Genomic DNA, 16,798 nt, shown 5'->3' with positions numbered 1-16,798 from the left:
CATAGTGATGTGGCAGTAGTCTGTTTCTGGCAGGCACTAACATATTGTGCTGACCCATCCATGTTTCAGGCTAAAATTTCTTCCTGGTCTATCATTCACTGTAGAGAACCCCTATGAGGCCATGGGGGATATGTGGAGGCAGAGGCACTGGTGTAATGGAGGTAGCTCACACAGGGTCTAGACCAGTGGGAACTTTCTTGAGCCTCAGATCCCGCTCAGACCTGATCCCCAACGCACTATTTCCTTTATATGATGCATTGCTACTGCACGCTGTGGATCTGATAATACCTAGCTGAAACCCTGGTGGCTGCAGTACTGGAACTCAGCGATATAAAAGCAGAACCTCTTCCACCCCCATCCTCAGTAGCTGAGCTGGGACCCATGACAAAGATGGAAAAAAAGAGGCACCTGGCTGACGAGGGCTGAGGATTCTCCTCTGCAGGTATGAGAGTGATGGGGAAAGAGGCCACTGTCTGACGGGGAGTGAGCTGGATCACCAAGCTAAGCACAAAGGAGGAACAGACCTGAGGTGCCTGAGTGTCAGACGGCTGGGGAGGGAGAGAACCTGCCTTTGCACTCTGTCTGCTAGAGGGATTTTTCTGCTGCTCTGGCTCTGTCCATAAGACCTAGCGTTGGACCCTTGGCTTGGCATCTTGGGGAGCGCCTGACACGACACACTTGAGACCCTCCCCAAGACACACTCGAGGATTAGTTTTGTAGCCTTGCCTTTGTTCATGAGTTTGCAAACTCCTTAGCTCTTGCTTGCATGGTGCTGTCAGGGTGCATGTGCTGGCCTGGCTCACAGATCCCCAGTTTGTGATCCATACAGTAGCAAAGGGGTTTTCCTCCTTAATTTTCATATTAATGGTTTATTTCTCAACATTTACATTCTTGCATTTTCCCCTGAAGGTTCTCATCACAGGTCTTTAATGGCAGGAGTCAGAGACCAATAAAGTAGAAAGACAGTGCAATTGGGATCCGATGACATAGATGAAACCCTGAGAAAATAGGGGTTGCAAGTAAATAAGGGTGTGGAGGGTTGGGGCCAGCCTGTCACCTCGCCCTCTTTCTATCACAAGGGTGTTCTACTAATCAGATCAATATGTTTAAATCGCCTTCACTGCTGCTGACTGGAGATGCTTATTTATGTCAACAGAGAAATTTCACATGACCCTAATAAAAAAATTGCAAGTGAATAGGAGTCTGTTTTAGACCGGTAGATATACACCGATGAAGCATCCACAGTGACCCACATTTAGTCATACAACTTGGGGTTCTTCCTGCAGGTGTCAGAAGTCTTGTGTTTCCCTCCCAGCTTCTACCTGCCGCCTGGAGTGGAGGGAGGGAGGGCGGGTGCTGAGTGACTCAAAGATAGTACTTCTCATTGTAGAGGCTTAATGGCTGAGGTACATGGAGGAGGGCTGGAATTTTGGCTTCCCCTTTCACCCTGGAATTCTAAAAATAGAAGGGAAGTCTGGATGACCCAAGCTACTGCTGCTCCTGTGATGTGTGAGCAGATGTGGCAGTTCTTTTCAGAGAGGAAAAAGAAGGCAGTATCTCTCTTTGTTTACTCTCTCTTGTTCAAAATATTAGAAACCTTGAATATATAAAAAAGAAGATAAAAGTGGTGTGGGATCTAGATTATGCTAAAAAACAACAACAATAACAACAACAAAAAACAACCAAAGAAACGGTCCAGAGCCTGACAAATACTTGGGGGTCTGGAGCTGGCTGATCCAGTTCACTCCTTTCCTTTCTGTTTTTTCTTTGTCTCCCCTCTCTGCCTCTCTCTCTCTCTATTCCTCTCTCTCTCTCTCTCTCTCTCACTGTCTCTGTCTTTCCTTGTGTCTCTCTCTGTGTGTCTCTCTCTCTTTCTCTGTCTCTTTCCCTCTCTCTGCCTCTGTCCTTCATCCGTGCATCTGTCTTGTATGCTGCATCCATGCATCACCTCCTATGCAGCTCATTTCCCACCAACACTATCTTGAGCCTTCACCTTAGAGGCCTGATGGGCCCTGGTTTTTCTGCTCCTGGGACCTTCCCACAGTTGTTTAGGAGGAGGACTGAAGGCACCAGAGGAGACCCTTTGATTATCCTGCCTAGTAAAATTGCAAGACAAGTCAGGCACTGTCTTTCGGCTCTGATGTCACAGGGAGGAACCTTTGTGCACTGACCCGAGTACCTGCTTCCTGATTTTCATGGCACCACCCTGGCTCCCACAGAATCACCTCCGAGTTCAGCAGACCCTGCCTCCCTCAGGCAGCGTTTTGTGACAACAGCCGTGGCAGTTGCAGGGAGGGAGGGCAGGCCCATGACACTTTGGGGGTGCCTTGGGGTTGGGGTCCTATGAAGGGAGCTTCTTCCTCATTGTTTTCTGAAGGGGATTTTAGCACAACCCTTCCCACTACCCCGTTCCCAAACTCGCGTTTAGATAAGCATAAAGGTGGTTGTGATGACAAGGTGAGTTGACACTGCAGTAGGCCCACAAGGGTGAGGGGTTTGGGGGTAAGTGACCTTCCGAAAGTCATCAGATGCCCTGTACTTCACAGAAGACTTCTCCCCATAGTAGGGGAGAAGGGGACCCTGCAGCTGGCAGTCCTGAGTTCCACGTGCAAGGAAGCCTGGGGGAGATCTACACACCTGGGAGGACATTAACACTAATTATCACGGGGACTGTTTCTGTATATAACTATTCTACCTCCCTTCCTCACAACCCCTTGTTCACCTTATGAAGCTGTCTAACATGGAATCAACACGGCTCCCGTCCCCACCCCTCCAGATGCTCCAGCCTGTGATAAGGTGGACACACTCCCTGGTGGCATGGATGTGTGTGACAGGAAGGCCAGTGCTATGAGACTTGCCAGGATTTGGTCTGACATCATTCCAAGCAGATGATAATTATGTGTCTCCTTCCCTCTCTACTCCCCTCAACAAGACATCATGGAGTTATTTATAAACACAGGCCCCTGGGTGCACTTCTCACGGGAAAGGCCGAGGCGACAACGGCGAAAGCACACTCAAGATGTTAATGCAGAGCAAGAAGCAAAGCAACCTCGTGGTGGAGACCTGGAGGCGGGTTGTCCTGTTTAAGGGGCGGAGCTGAGTCCAGGCCAGCTCCGCCCCGCCCAGCTGCGGTGGTGTGGGGGTGGAGGCTGCTCTGGTCGGCAGTTCGGCTTTCACAGATATTCTAACTTGTGATAATATGCCCGCAGACACAGATTGTCTTGTGTGTCAAAGGCGGAGGCAGGAGATGAGCTGCTTTTTCCTCCCAGGAACTGGAAATAATTGAAAGTTGTTAGGGTCCAACATGCTGTCCCGAAAACACTATCATTACTTTCCTAATGACTATCTGTGTCTTTCAGGAGGCGATGAAGGCAGCTGAGAGGCGTCCGGCTCCTGGAGAGGATTGGGAAGTGGGAGGCTGGCAGCCTGTAATCTAGGCGGTGGGTGGGAGGGCTGAGGGTGCTCTGCTTGTGCCCCCGCGGTGCATTCTGGCCTTGGGAATGGGGTCCCCAGGGTCCCTTTGGCCCTTTTGCCTGCGGAGTCACAATGAAGCTGACAGAGCCACGAAGTTGGGACGCTGGAAATTCTTGCACCCTTGGCCTCCTGGTCCAAGTCCTGCTGGCTGTGTTGCCACCATCCCTTCTTGTTCACTTCCCAGTGTCGTGTCCCGGTGTCTCCATCGTGGGACCACTGAACCATGGCTTCTGCCTCCCTCTCCTGCTACATTCTCCATCTTATCTCTAAAGCACACGGTTAAAACACAGGTTCCTGCTCTGAACAGGATGGGTGTCACCCGCACTGCTGGGAGGGACTCCCATGGTCCCTGCCTCCAGACCCGGTCTTCGAAAGCCTTATGAACCATGCTGCCTCCTTTGCAGGTTTACCCCACCAGACCCTTCTCACCCTCCAGCCCATGCCCTTCTTTTAAAGGTTGTTTTTGATTTACAGAAGTGCCATGTGAGGACATGAACACCGTAGCTTTGTGACTTTCCCTGTAACCAACCTCCTCTGGTGTGGACCCTCCAGAACTTTCTCTCTGGGTGTTGCCCAGTCTTGCCTGCCTCTGGGTGCCAGCCGGGTATTCCTTGTGTCCTGTGGTAAGGCTCCAGTACTAGGCTGTTTTTAATGCTTCCACACTCGAAAAAGAGGTCATAATGGTAACCTTTGAGTGAGTGGGCTTCCTGTGGCCCTCTTTTCCACCCTTCACCACCCACGAAGCAGCAGGGTTCAAAGAGGAGAGGCCCGAGAAATGCCTTCTGTCCCTGTCTAGGAGCAAATGGTGCCAATGAGACCCTGAGCAGGGATGCCTGCGGAGGACACAACTATTCCCAGGATCCCCACCCGCCACCACCAAGCCCTGGTCTGGCCGCTGGCTGCCCCCTCCCCTAGCTCCGAGGCAAAAGAGATCGATCAAGGATGAGCCCTATCCCGGGCTCCAGGGCCCGGTGAGGGCGATGCTTGGCCCAGCTACCCAGTCCCCTAGTGATTCCCGGGGGTCTGAGGCTACCACAGTGCCTGTGACCTGATTCGTGTCGTGGATGTTGCGACGGAAGAAGTAATTCTTGCTGAGAATAGGCCACAATGCAGAGATGGGACACGAGGGGTTGAGAGGCACGAAAATGACCGAAATAGAAACAAAACAGCACACCAAAGCCCAGGAGGTGTGGAGAAAGGGTAATGATATGAAACAACTGGACTTGCTCTGATCTCGAGGACAACCCAGCTTTTCAGCCTCAGGTCACATGTGGGCAGGTGTGCCAACCAGGCACCTGTAAACGTCCAGGCGTAAGCCCATCTGCGTCCCGAGTCGGCCCCGCGGGCAGATGCGCACACTGCCGACAAATGGATTCTGCGGCGTGGAGGAAAGGGACAAGTTCCGAGGCGATGGGACAGGTGGGAGATCGGGCTCGCTGTGGGCATCGGAGCTCAGTCAGGTAGGGGCAGGGGCGGCGGCGGGGCCGGTAGGGGACTCGCTGGGGTCTCGGGAACAGACCCAGAGACTGGGAGAACTGTTACCTTTACTTATCACCTAAGGACCCGGCCGCAGAAATAGGAGGGAGCGCAAGTCCGAGGCTGGGACCTCCCAGGCCACTCCCTAGCCAGGGACCCGCCTCGGCCCCACCCTACTTGTGGCCCCGCCCCTTTCTCTGCCCCAGGCCCCGCCCAGGCTAGTAACCGGCCTGCTCAAGGTCCCTCTCTGCTCCCACTTACAGCCCCGCCCCATCTCTGGCCCCACCCCTACCTCACCCAGTGGCACGCCCCCCGGAACCCTCCCTCGGCCTGTGACTAGCCGGCCCAAGTCCCCGCCTCCTGCCCTCCCCAACTTTCGTATTGCCCCATCGCTATTGGCCCGGTTCAGCCCTCGCCTCCGCGACGCTGCTGCTTTCTTTCAGGAGAGCTTCACAGGCTCTGATTGGTCGTTCACTCTCCGTTACGCCGTCCCATTGGTCTGTGGCGCCCGCTTTCGCGGGACTCCGCTCTTGGGCAGGGGCGGGGTCATTGGCGGCGCGCGGTGCGGGATTGGTCAATCACACAGAAGGGGCGGGCTCGCGCCGCGCGCAGCGCCTCGGCTGGAGCGCTAGGAACCGCTACCGGCGCCTCAGTCGCCTCAATCGTTTCAGTAGCTTCAGTCTCTTCGGACTTCTCAGACTCAGTCTCTTCTGGCTCCTCCGCCACCGCCTGGATCACACCGTCCCCAATCCCGATCTCGGCCGGGCCTCCCGCGGGCTGGCCCGCGGACACGCTCTCGGTGAGTGAGTGGTCACGGGCGGGGCCAGGGGCGGGGTCCACAGGTGGAGATGGGGTCCAGGCCGGGAGTCGGGGTCCGGTGCGGGGTCTGGGGCCTGGTGTCAATCTCGGGGCGGGTCCCGGTCGGGATCCGGGCCGGGCGGTGGTCAGAGGCCGTGGCCAGGCGGCGACCTCCGGCGGCCGCCAACTTTAGCCGCGGGCTTGCGGACGGAGGCGCACGGCTCGGGTTGACCGAGCCCCTGAGAGACGGAAAGAGGGGAGGCCCCTCCCGTCCCGGCCAACTTGGGCGGCAGCTGCGACGCGGGTGGGCGGGTGGATCAGGCCCCCGCCACCCCCCCACCCCTTCCCCGCGACCCTCCGAGTTAGCGCTGGGCGGGCCGCGTCTCTGAGTAGCCGCGGCGTGCCGGGGGCCCGGCGGGGGTGGAGGCGGGTGTTTGGGATTGGCGTGATGGGATGCCGCGGGTCTCCCCTTCCCCCACTCCCTCGGAAGTTGTTGGCGAGACACTGCCTTCGGTAACGGCTGGATGGCCTCGCTTGTGGGTGAACAGCTGCCGCGATTTTGTTCTGGGCTTTATGAGGCTTAAGTTTCAAACGACTTAAACTTGCTCGCATAGGACTGAGAAAGATTGCGGGGGCAGTAGCCCCGGCGCCCTGTGCTCGGGACGCGGGCGCTGCCGCGGACGCGCAGGTGCTGAGCGCGGTGCGGGAGAGCCGGACTCTCGCGGTGCCCTTCGCGTCCACTCGCTCAGACGCCGCCAATGCCCCCTGAGCCGAGGCGTCTGCGTCGCTCCCCGGACACGCGTCAAAGCGGGGAGGAGGTTACCTGGGGGTTAGGGGCACGTTCCTCTGTTCTGGTCAGTGTATTTTATTTGGGGGTGGGCTAAAACGTGTTTCTTATTGTTCCCACAAGTGTTTTGCTCCGGAAGTATTGTTCACTAAAAGTTTATTTTTTCTTTTTGCCCGGTGGCTTTTCTAATTTTTCTCTTTCTACTCCGAAGTATATTTCTCACACGGCGCATTTTAAAGTGAATGAAAAATGAGAACGTAAATCTTGTGGGGTTAGTTATCTTCTTTCTGCCTTCCCAGCGAGGCAGCATAGACTCCAGGGCCTGTTTGCCCCGCTTTCGAGCTGACCGAGCACTGCCCGGGTTCATGAGAATTCATGGTGTGCGATTCACTGAGAGGAATGCTAGGGGCAAGCAGGCCTTGACCAGAGAGAGACTTAGAGACTAGCTGGGTAGTATATAGACCCTCCATTCCTCTGGCACAGGGATGAGCTGTTGTCCCTTTTTTGTTCTTTGAACTTGGCTCAGATGTGGGAACCAAAGGAGCGTGCAAGGGAGTTTCCCTGTTGAAGACAGCTGGTTTCCAGGCTCCTCGTGCCCAGGGACAACTCATAACTTTAAAAGATGTCTCAGGGAGGCCCATTTTGGTTCAGGAGACTGAAGATCATTGGCACTCCGGGGGGATTGTTAGCAAGATTCCAAAAGACCTCATTGATCCTTATGTTGGAGGAGCTAGAGTAGTTTTGAATGGTGTTTTCAGCCTGGAGATCCAGTGGAAACCAAGGGGTCTTCACATATAAATGCAACAGAGGGCGGTCAACTGATGTTGTTGGGCCAACTCATGTCGGACAGCAAAGTACTGTTGTCTTTCCCTTGTATGTAGATGCTGTAGATGCTGTTTTTTGTACAGTGCAGGTTCATTACACATGATTTTAAGATTTGCACAACTTTATATATTATATTCATTAATACTCAATGTTATAAAGTTACAAAAAGGTTTTATGGTAAAAGGAGTCTTTAAAACTGAAAAGGGTAAGTGTCCTGTTTAGAATTCAGGGCTTTGTGACATATTGCCATAGGTGGTGCTGATCACTGGTGATACTGCATCTCAGAACATCACTTTTTCAGATGTCATTATTAATACTCAGGTTTAGAGAAAATACACAGCTGTAAGGTTACTTTTCTTGTATGATAGCATTTCAGCACTTGTTCGTTTTGCAAGATGTTTAAAAAGAAGCTATCTCTTTCCCTGTTGTTAGAGGGAGGCTCAGAGCATGCTGCATTTGTGTTTGCAAAAGTCCCATGAGGTCCTTGAAACAATCTAGCCACTCAAGACTGGATGCTGTGCTTTAGTTTCAGCAGTTCACTTCCTTGACCTGTAGCCAATTTGTGGTCTCATAGCCATGTGTCAGTGGCAAAGTCATTCCTAATTTCTCAGAATCCCAGGGCTTTATTGTAAAGGTGATCAGTGAATGGTTTTGGTAGGTAGAAGTTGTTCCCTTTGGTGAAGAAGACTGGTCCTTTAGCCCATAACAAAGAAAAATACCTGCTTATGAATTAGAATGACCCTGAAACTTAAACATTAGAATAAATGCTATGTATTTTGGGCAGCTCTGATTTCTTAGTCCTCATGAGAAGGACTCTACAGGCAAGTCATGGGCCCACTGTCCATGGTGCTGAATATGTGTCATCTGAGTTTTTTTCATCTTCAATTTTTCTTTCCAGTGCGAGAGTGGTTTTGGGAGTACATTTTTTTATTTATTTTTATTTATTTTTATTTTTTAATTTTCATTTAACTCTTGTTCAAGTACAGTTTTCTTTCTTGTAGTCCCAGCCCTGCCCCCCCCCAGTGCTCCCCACTTCCCTCCCATCTCCGCCCCCCACCTTAGTTATTGTCCATGTGTCCTTTATACTTGTTCATGTGAGTCCTTCCCCTTTTCCCCTGTAGTTCTCTCCCTTCTGGAGTACATTTTAGAATGAATTTCAGAATTCATACTATTAAAGAAAAGCTAAACAGGGTAATTTTATTGAATCTGAAAGGAAGCATGCATTTTAAAAAGTTAAGTCATATTATTGTCTCTGTTTTATAGTGGACAGTTGTGCAGACTCAAGAGTTTCATTCCCTTGCTCAGTTTCCTCCCCAGGTGGGAATTTTCTTGCTAGCTATGGATATCAAGTAGCAGATCATTGAAACTAAATGAGATCATGTTTGATTAACAACCATCCTCTGAAGAATGTACTTTTACTATAGCAGGTACAGATATTTTTACATGTAGGCAATTTGTTTTTCCCTAAACAGTGTCGATTGTAGCATCCCTCACACTCACGGACATTATGCCTCCCACCCTTCCTGGAGCAGGACCAGAGCTCTCTGATTATGTGGTGAGACTGTTGGGCAGTCTCCAGGCATTACTGCTGTGTTGGAGCAACATCTACCCTCTCTTCTCTAAGTTTGAGAGCATCTTTGTAAGTCATTTAGAGAAATTGTTTATTTCTCTCGAGGTTAATTTTACCTGTTCCTTTAGAATTGCCCTACAGGTTAGCAATAGAAAATAATGGGTGTTATTTGTGGTATAGAGTTTCTTCCACACGATAGTAAACTGTGCATCAAAGTAAACATTGAATTGTTGAATTGTTTTTGTTATGAGCATTTTAACCAGTTCTTTGGCCCTGTTGGTTGTGTACTTAACCCAGGTTACTCTTTGCATCTGTTTTGCTGAGGGAAATCCAGGGCAGCTTTCTTCTGCCTCCTCCAGGCTTCAGAAATACTCTTTGAGTGCCCAGTCTTCGCCAGGCTCTGTGATATCACCTGAGAACCCACAGGGGAATGAGACAGAATTCTTAAGCATTGAAGGACTCACTACTTTGGACGAGGAAAAGACATGTCAACAGATGGTCACAGAGGGCCATGCTCGGGGCTGCAGTTGGGATATACAGAAAGCTAGGTTAGTGTATTGAAAGAGGGGGGATTCGTTTAGGCTAGCAAAAAGAGAAGGCATCAAAGAGCACTAGCCTTTGGGCTGAGCTCTGGAGGATGAGTTATAATTTTTAGGCTTGCATGGGTATAAATCAATTCAAAAAAGGGAAGAAGGTTGGTATGATGGGAGAACAGGGTATGTAGTAGTGCGGAGGCTGGAGGGGTGGTGGGTATTTTGAAAGGGTTGGTACTCCACTAGAGGTGTGTGTATGGGGGGAGAGTTGAGAAGAGATTGTGTGGCAGATAGAATAATGGCCTTCTAAAGCTGAGTGCATCCTAATCTACAGAACCTGTGAATCTGTTATATTGCTTGGCAAAGAGGATTTAAGGGAGCAGATGGAATGAAGGTTGTTGCTAATCAGCTAATTTTATTTTATTTTATTTTTTAAAAGATTTTATGTATTTATTTTCAGAGGCAGGGGAAGGGAGGGAAAAAGAGAGGGAGAGAAACATCAGTGTGCCAGAGAAACATCAGTTGGTTGAGAGATGTGCAAGAGATGTGTGAGAGAAACACCTATTGGCTGCCTCTCACATACTCCAACTGGAGACCTGGCCTACAACCCAGGCAAGTGCCCTAACTGGGATTGGAATGGTCGACCCTTCTGTTCACAGGCAGGTGCTCAACCCACTGAGCCACACCAGCCAGGGCTATCAGCTAATTTTAAAATAAGGATATTATCTTGTATTACCCTGCTGGGCCCAAAGTAATCACATGAGTTGTTAAATGTACAAGAAGTAGGCATAGGAGTCAGTGTCATAGTGGTGTGAAATGAGGAAAATTACCCATCATTTCTGACTTTGAAAATAGAAAGGGTCACGGGCCAAGGAATGCAGGGAAAGCTGGAAAAGGCAAGAAAATGGATTCTTTCCCAGAACCTCCAGAAAGGAACACAGCCTGTCTTACTCCTTGATTCTATCTCATTGAGAACCATGTCTGACTTCGAATCTGATCTCCAGAACTATAAGGTAATTAATTTGTGTTAAGCCACTAAATTTATGGAAATTTGTTAGACCAGCCCCAGGAAATTGATAGAAGTTGGGATTCTACTCTAGGAAGTTTTAGCTGGTTAAGTTTAAGGAGGAAATAATGTAGTAAGATTGACTGTAGAAGATAAATTGATTTAGCTGCTTTGGGGAGGAGGTTGCCCCGGTAAGCATGGCATCTGATATTACCTTATCTGGCCTGTGTCTCACTTGAAGTCTTTCTCCTCGCAGCCTGTTCATCTCCCCCAACCCCCTCTTAATTTCCTGCCCCACTGGTCGGCCTTTCCCCAGTTCTGGGCACTGAGGAGAGAGTGCACCTGGTATTCATCTATAAGTGAGACTGTGGGGTTGTAGGGTAGGTCCACTTCCAACCTCAGAGCTGTTGTTAAAATACTTTTCAAGGATTTATTTCTTCACATTGTTGTTAACCCTTCATATATTCAGATGTTGTCAGTCTGGTAGATATGAAATATCTCAGTGTTTTAATTTGAATTTCCTTGATTACTAGTGCATTTAGGAACTTTTTATCCCTTTAGGTTTCTTCTCTCTTAATTGTATTCACATATTGTTTGTGCATTTGTTGCTTGGGTTGTCCTTTATATAGCTTTTTAGAAGTTCTTTTTATATATTCTGGATTCTATTTGTGAACTATTTTTATCCTTTTAAAGTGCTGTTTTGATGAGCAGATGTTTAATTTTAATATAGTCAAACATCAATATTTTCCTTATGGTTTGTGGTTATTAAGTCTTATTTAAGATATTCTTTGTTACCACAAGGTTATAAGATATCCTCTCTTTAACATTTTTTTGAATATTTGCTTTTAATATTCTTCTTTGAACTTATTTTTGTGTGAGGTGGAAACATAATTTTAGAATTTTTCTAGTAATATTTACTGAGTACCACCCTTTCCCCAGCAGTGCTACCTTTGAAATGTATCAGATTTCATTCATGTGAGGATGTTTCAAATTTGTTCCTGTGAATAATGATAATTTTATTTCTTTCTTCCTAGTGTTTAATAATAATATTTGTTATTATAAATATAAATATAAATATATAAACAATGTATTTATAAATATAATATAAAATAAATATAATAAAAATAAAATAAATATGATTTACCATAATAAACAATGGCAATATAAATATACATAAGTATAATATAAAAAGAAATATAATAATATTTTTATTATAATAATATTTTATTCTTTGTCTTATTCCCTTTATTTAGATCACTAGACAAAGTTGTGATAAGGCTGTCCTAATATTGTTTTTAACTTAAAGGGAATTCTTTTAAAGCTTTAATTGTGAAGTTTTCTGGTTTTTTTGTAGATTCCTTTTATTAGGTTAAAGATGGTCTCATCTACTAATAGTTTGATAAAATGTTTTCTAAAATCATTACTAGATTTTGAATTTTATCAAATGGCTTTCTGTACCTGTTTAAATGATATTATGTTGTTTTTTCTTTAAACTATGACTGAGATGAAGTATTTTCATCTTTTAATTTCAAACCATCATTGATTTTTTGGGATAAACTGTACATTGTTATAATGTATGACATTTAATAATTATTATAGAATTCAATATGGTAATACTTCATTCAGGATTTGGCTACATATGCTCATTAGCAGTCTTAATCAATAATAATTGTTTCTTGTATTACTCTTTTTCAGATTTAGTATCAAGGTGATGCTTCATTATCTCTGTAATTATTCCTGAGAAGAAGGGATTTTTTTTTTTCCCCTGGAAGTTTGGCAAATTGCTTCTTAAATGTCCTAGATCTGAGCCCTTTTAGAGCATGGAGACTCTTGCACCAGCAAGTATTACTTTATAAGGGTTCCTGGTTCATTCTGCTCACATTTTATTGGCCAAAAGTAGTCATTTTGGCCACATCTAGTTTAAAATGGGGTAGGGACGTGGAGTCTTCCATGTCCTGGAATTTTAGTACAACTGGATATTAGCAATATTTACCACACTGTGGAGGCTAATTGATGTCAGTGCCAGAGTTAGCCAAAACTCACATGGTGTGCCTAAGTCTCGATTGTAGGTATTGCAAGTGTGTTGTTCATCAAAGGACCAATTCGAATGTGAAGTTAAGATATCATTTTGGTTTGTGTTCCTACTTACTTTCTCCAGAATCCACCTTGGAAATGCCTGCTTTCTATTTCTTAATGCAGAGGAGAAATCTCCCTTCCTCATTCCTTCCCATTGATCTAAATCTTAACCATTCTTCAACACTGGCACAGGACCTGCTGAAATGAATTCTCTATGTTAACTCTGACCCATGGTGAACTCTTCCTTCAATTCTTATGATACTCTACTGCCTCAGCAGTGTCGAGAGCAAGGTTCAGTCGTGTTTAGGGATGGTTGATTGATGAGAGGAGTCTTCGGAAGCAAGCGTAAGTTTCCTTTCTTTGCTTGGGCTCTGCAATGGGAGGCAAGATATAGTGGACAGGCTCTATGAAGATGGCCCCACTGTGATCTCCACCTCTTAGTATTCACTCCCTTGTGTTAACCACTCCCAGTGAATTGGGACCTGTGATTTGCTTGTAATAGAACATGGCAAAAGTGATGACATGTCACTTTCATGACTATGTTACATTATATGCAATTTTATCTTGCTAGAAACTTATTTAGAGACTTTGTTTGCTGGATTGAGTAAATGGCTATGTTGGGGAAGCCCACATGGCAAGAACTGGAGGTGGCATCCAGGAGCTGAAGTTGGTATGCAGGGACAGCCAGTAGGAAGTGAGGGTCCTTAGTCTTACAACAAGGAAACAGAATCTGCCAAGAGGTTGGGCGAGTTTACAAGTAGCTTCTCCTGCAGTTGAGCCATTTGGTAAGAATATGGCCTGGCCAACGGCTTGATTCAGCCTTGTGAAACCCTAAGCAGAGGACTCAGTTAAGCCTTCTCAGTCTTCTGACCCACAGAAACTGAGGTAATAAATGTATATTGTTTTAACTTACTAAATTTGTTATGCATCTATAGAAAACTAATGTGTCAGATCTGTACTGTCACTAGAAGTGGGTCTGGGTTGATGAAGGGTGTTTGAATTTATTTGAGTTAGTCAGTTTTTCATTATTTTTAAAATTGTTTTTTCTATTTATAAAATTAATGCAAATGTTTTGTGTAGAAAAATTGGAGCAAGTGGAAAGTATAAAGAAGAAAACATTATTTATAATGTTAGCACACAAAGATAGCTAATACTTTTTTATACTGTATATATATGTAGTATGTGTATCCTAAAAGTTGGGATTCATTCCATAATGTGTTTTATGAACAACTTTTTCCCTTTGTACTAGTGTTTCCTGTGTCATATCATATTCTTTTAAAATATGATTTTGAACGGCTGTATACTATTCCAGTGGGTGTCCCAGTTGATTGAACCACTGCCCTGTAGCTGGACATTTATGCTGCTTTAAAATATTTACCATCATAAATAATGCTTTGATAAATATTCTGTACAAAAATCTTTGTGCCTATCACCTATTATTTCTGAAGGATAAATTTTGAAAGGCAGAATTATTAGGTCAGAGTTTGTAGATGTTTTTAAGCCTTTTCGTACTTAACCATTCAGCTTTCATTGTCTCTAAAAAACAATATAGAACTCTATGGCTGTTTCTGTAATTCACCAGGTTGGGATAGGACAGAACTATTGATTTTTGAGCATTTAGGTTTCTGTTTTCTTAACCCTGTTTGCAAAGTGCTTTTAAATTATTCATTAAAGTGCAGTATGGATTCTATTTATAGACATGTTTGTGTATGAGCTTGCTCCCTTAATGTCTGGGCAAAAAGCCTATGAATTGCTGTTATCACATCCCTATCTTTGTAAATCCTTTTCCACTCCTATCCACTTTTTCTTTGTTCTCAACCAAATAGGGACACTGAGACACGTAAGATCTTGTAGCGTGTGATCACTCAAATGGATTGGCTGCTCAGTCTTGCCATTCTTAGCTAGTTGACATCATAAAGATTAGAGATCAGAATATTATTAATTCAAAAATATGTGTTTTATGAAACAATGAGTGCTTATTTAGAAACTTTCTAAAGTAAAGATTATCATAAAAACAATAAAAATCTTTAATTCTATCATCAACAGATGACTACTGTATCATATAACTAACTTGTTCATGGTAGCTTATTCCTTAATATATTGATTAGATTCCAAAGACTGATCATTTGTTTGGGATTTTTGCGTACAAGTCTGTGAGTGACATTGGCCCATAATTTTTCTTTCCTGTAACTGTTCTCTCTAATTAGAGATGAATACTTAATTTATTAATATGCAGCTTTTCTCTTTTACTAAAATGTGCATTTAAGGTGAAACATTTCCTTATAAATAACGCTTTAAGTGCATTATGCAGAGTTTGATTTGAAGTTTTTCATTATTGTTTACTCTATGCTATATGCTGCATTGTACCCTGCCCCCCCAAGTCATATGTTGAAGCCCCAAGGTTCAGATGAGGCCATGAATGTGAGGTCCTTATGATGGGGTAGTTAGTGCTTTATAAGAAGAAAATGGAGAGCGTGCTTCCTCTCTCTCTCCATGCCATGTAAGGATGCAGCAAGAAGGCAGCCACCTGCAATCCAGGAAGGTGGCCCCCTCACTGGACCCTGACATTGCTGGCACCCTGATCTTGGACTTCCAAGCCTCCAGAACTTAAGGAATAAATGTCTGTTGTTTAAACTGTCTGTGATATCTTGTTATAGCAGCCCAAGTAGACTGCAATAATGTAGTTTTTAATTTATTATAATTTTTTTGATTTGTAAGTCATTTAGAAGAATATTTTTAAATTTTCAAACATGTACACTTTCTATTTACTTATTTTATTCTTCTCCAGCATGATTGCATTGCCCAGATTTCTTACTCTTTATGATTTTAATGTTTTGAAACTTGCTAAATGCCTAATACCCAATGTGGACTGGAAGTTTTCTCAAATGTTCCTGTGTGCTTGAAAAGAACAATGTTCTATATTATCAGCTAACTTGATAAGCATGTTACTCACATCTCCTGTTTTTCTTACTCATATATATTTTTGATATGTTTTTTATATCCATTACTAAGATAATTACACAGTGTCATTATGATTATGAGTTTGTCTTAATTCTCTCTGTAGATCCGTCAGTTTTTTATTGTATTTATAAACTTTGAGACCATGTTTTTAGTGGTATGCAAATATAAAATTGTTTTATCTTCAGGATGAATTGAGATTTTATTGTCAGTGTTTCTTTTTATCTCTAATAATAAATTTTTGCCTTTGTGGTATAACATGTCTGCTGTTAATATAACCATTCCAAATTTCTTTAGGCTCATATTTGCATGATGTCTTTGTTTTTTATCACTTTACTTCCAACCATATTCTTATACTTTAGATATATCTTTTGCACAGATTATGCAATTAGACTTTTTTTCATCCAGTTGAATATCTTTGTCTTTTAATTGGAACATTCAACTCATTTACATTGAATGTAATTACTGATCTAGTTGAGTCTAAATTCACAATCGTGTTACATACCGAAGTGGGCAAAGTAGGTTTATAGTTGTGCATACACAAAATAGTTTATTCTTATATTATTGATTTGTACTGTATTATAGCTGTAAACCTACCTTTGCTCACCCCTGTATTTATCTTGTTCTACATTTTGTGTTTATTTTTGTGTCTTTTCTGGTATTATTTTAAATTAGTACCATGAGTTTAAAAAATCATTTTACTTTTCCTCTCCAGTACATTGGAGATTATATTCTATTTTTCTTTTTTGTGGTTACCATGTAAATTAGATAATGTGTTATTAATGTCTTCAGATAATGCAGTTGTACCTTCCTACTGGGCCATGCAGAGATCATGGTTTCTTAGAACACTTGAACTCCATTCACTCCCTCCAGATTTGTATGTGCTTGTTGGGTATTTTAATTCTCTGTCCCCTTTTTAAACTCCAGTAAATGATATTAATATTAACCATTTTATTTCACATGCTGTCAGTGTTCATTTAGATTTATTCACATTTTTATTCATGTTTTACTTTTCATTGTTCTCTCTGACATTTCTGATTTTCGTTCCGGGCTCCTTTCCCTTCTGCCTGAAGAACCTTCTTTAGACATTCCTTTATTGCAGGTCAGCTGCTGATAGACACTCCCTATTTTTTTCTAAAAATATTTTGATTTTACTTTTATTCTTTTTAAAATTCTTTCCATTTACTCAATTTTTTTGGAATATAACTTACATTCCATAAAATTTACCCTTTAAAGTTTATGATTTAGTGTTTTGGGTATTATTGCAAAGTTGTGCAACCATCACTACCTAATTC

The 16,798-nt window shown here is 44.2% G+C and overlaps 1 protein-coding gene across 15 annotated transcripts in view; it reads left to right on the top strand.

Moving 5' to 3' along the window:
- The first annotated feature begins 5,550 nt into the window (after positions 1-5,550).
- The window catches only part of PCBP3 (poly(rC) binding protein 3), a 217,042-nt gene continuing 205,794 nt past the window's right edge, over positions 5,551-16,798 (top strand). For 12 of the 15 annotated variants that reach the window (XM_037065185.1, XM_037065183.1, XM_037065184.1 and 9 more), the window contains exon 1: positions 5,551-5,749. The gene's annotated coding sequence lies outside the window, so the exon portion shown is untranslated. The remainder of the gene's footprint in view (positions 5,750-16,798) is intronic. The other 3 variants (XM_037065198.1, XM_037065192.1, XM_037065189.1) reach the window with 1 other exon arrangement.

This window comes from Sturnira hondurensis, unplaced genomic scaffold (assembly GCF_014824575.4).
Source record: "Sturnira hondurensis isolate 20B ecotype Veracruz unplaced genomic scaffold, ASM1482457v3 Scaffold0015596, whole genome shotgun sequence".
Lineage (NCBI taxonomy): Eukaryota > Metazoa > Chordata > Mammalia > Chiroptera > Phyllostomidae > Sturnira > Sturnira hondurensis.
The sequence above is the reverse complement of the archived record's forward strand: the minus strand, read 5'-3'. Positions and strand labels throughout refer to the sequence as shown.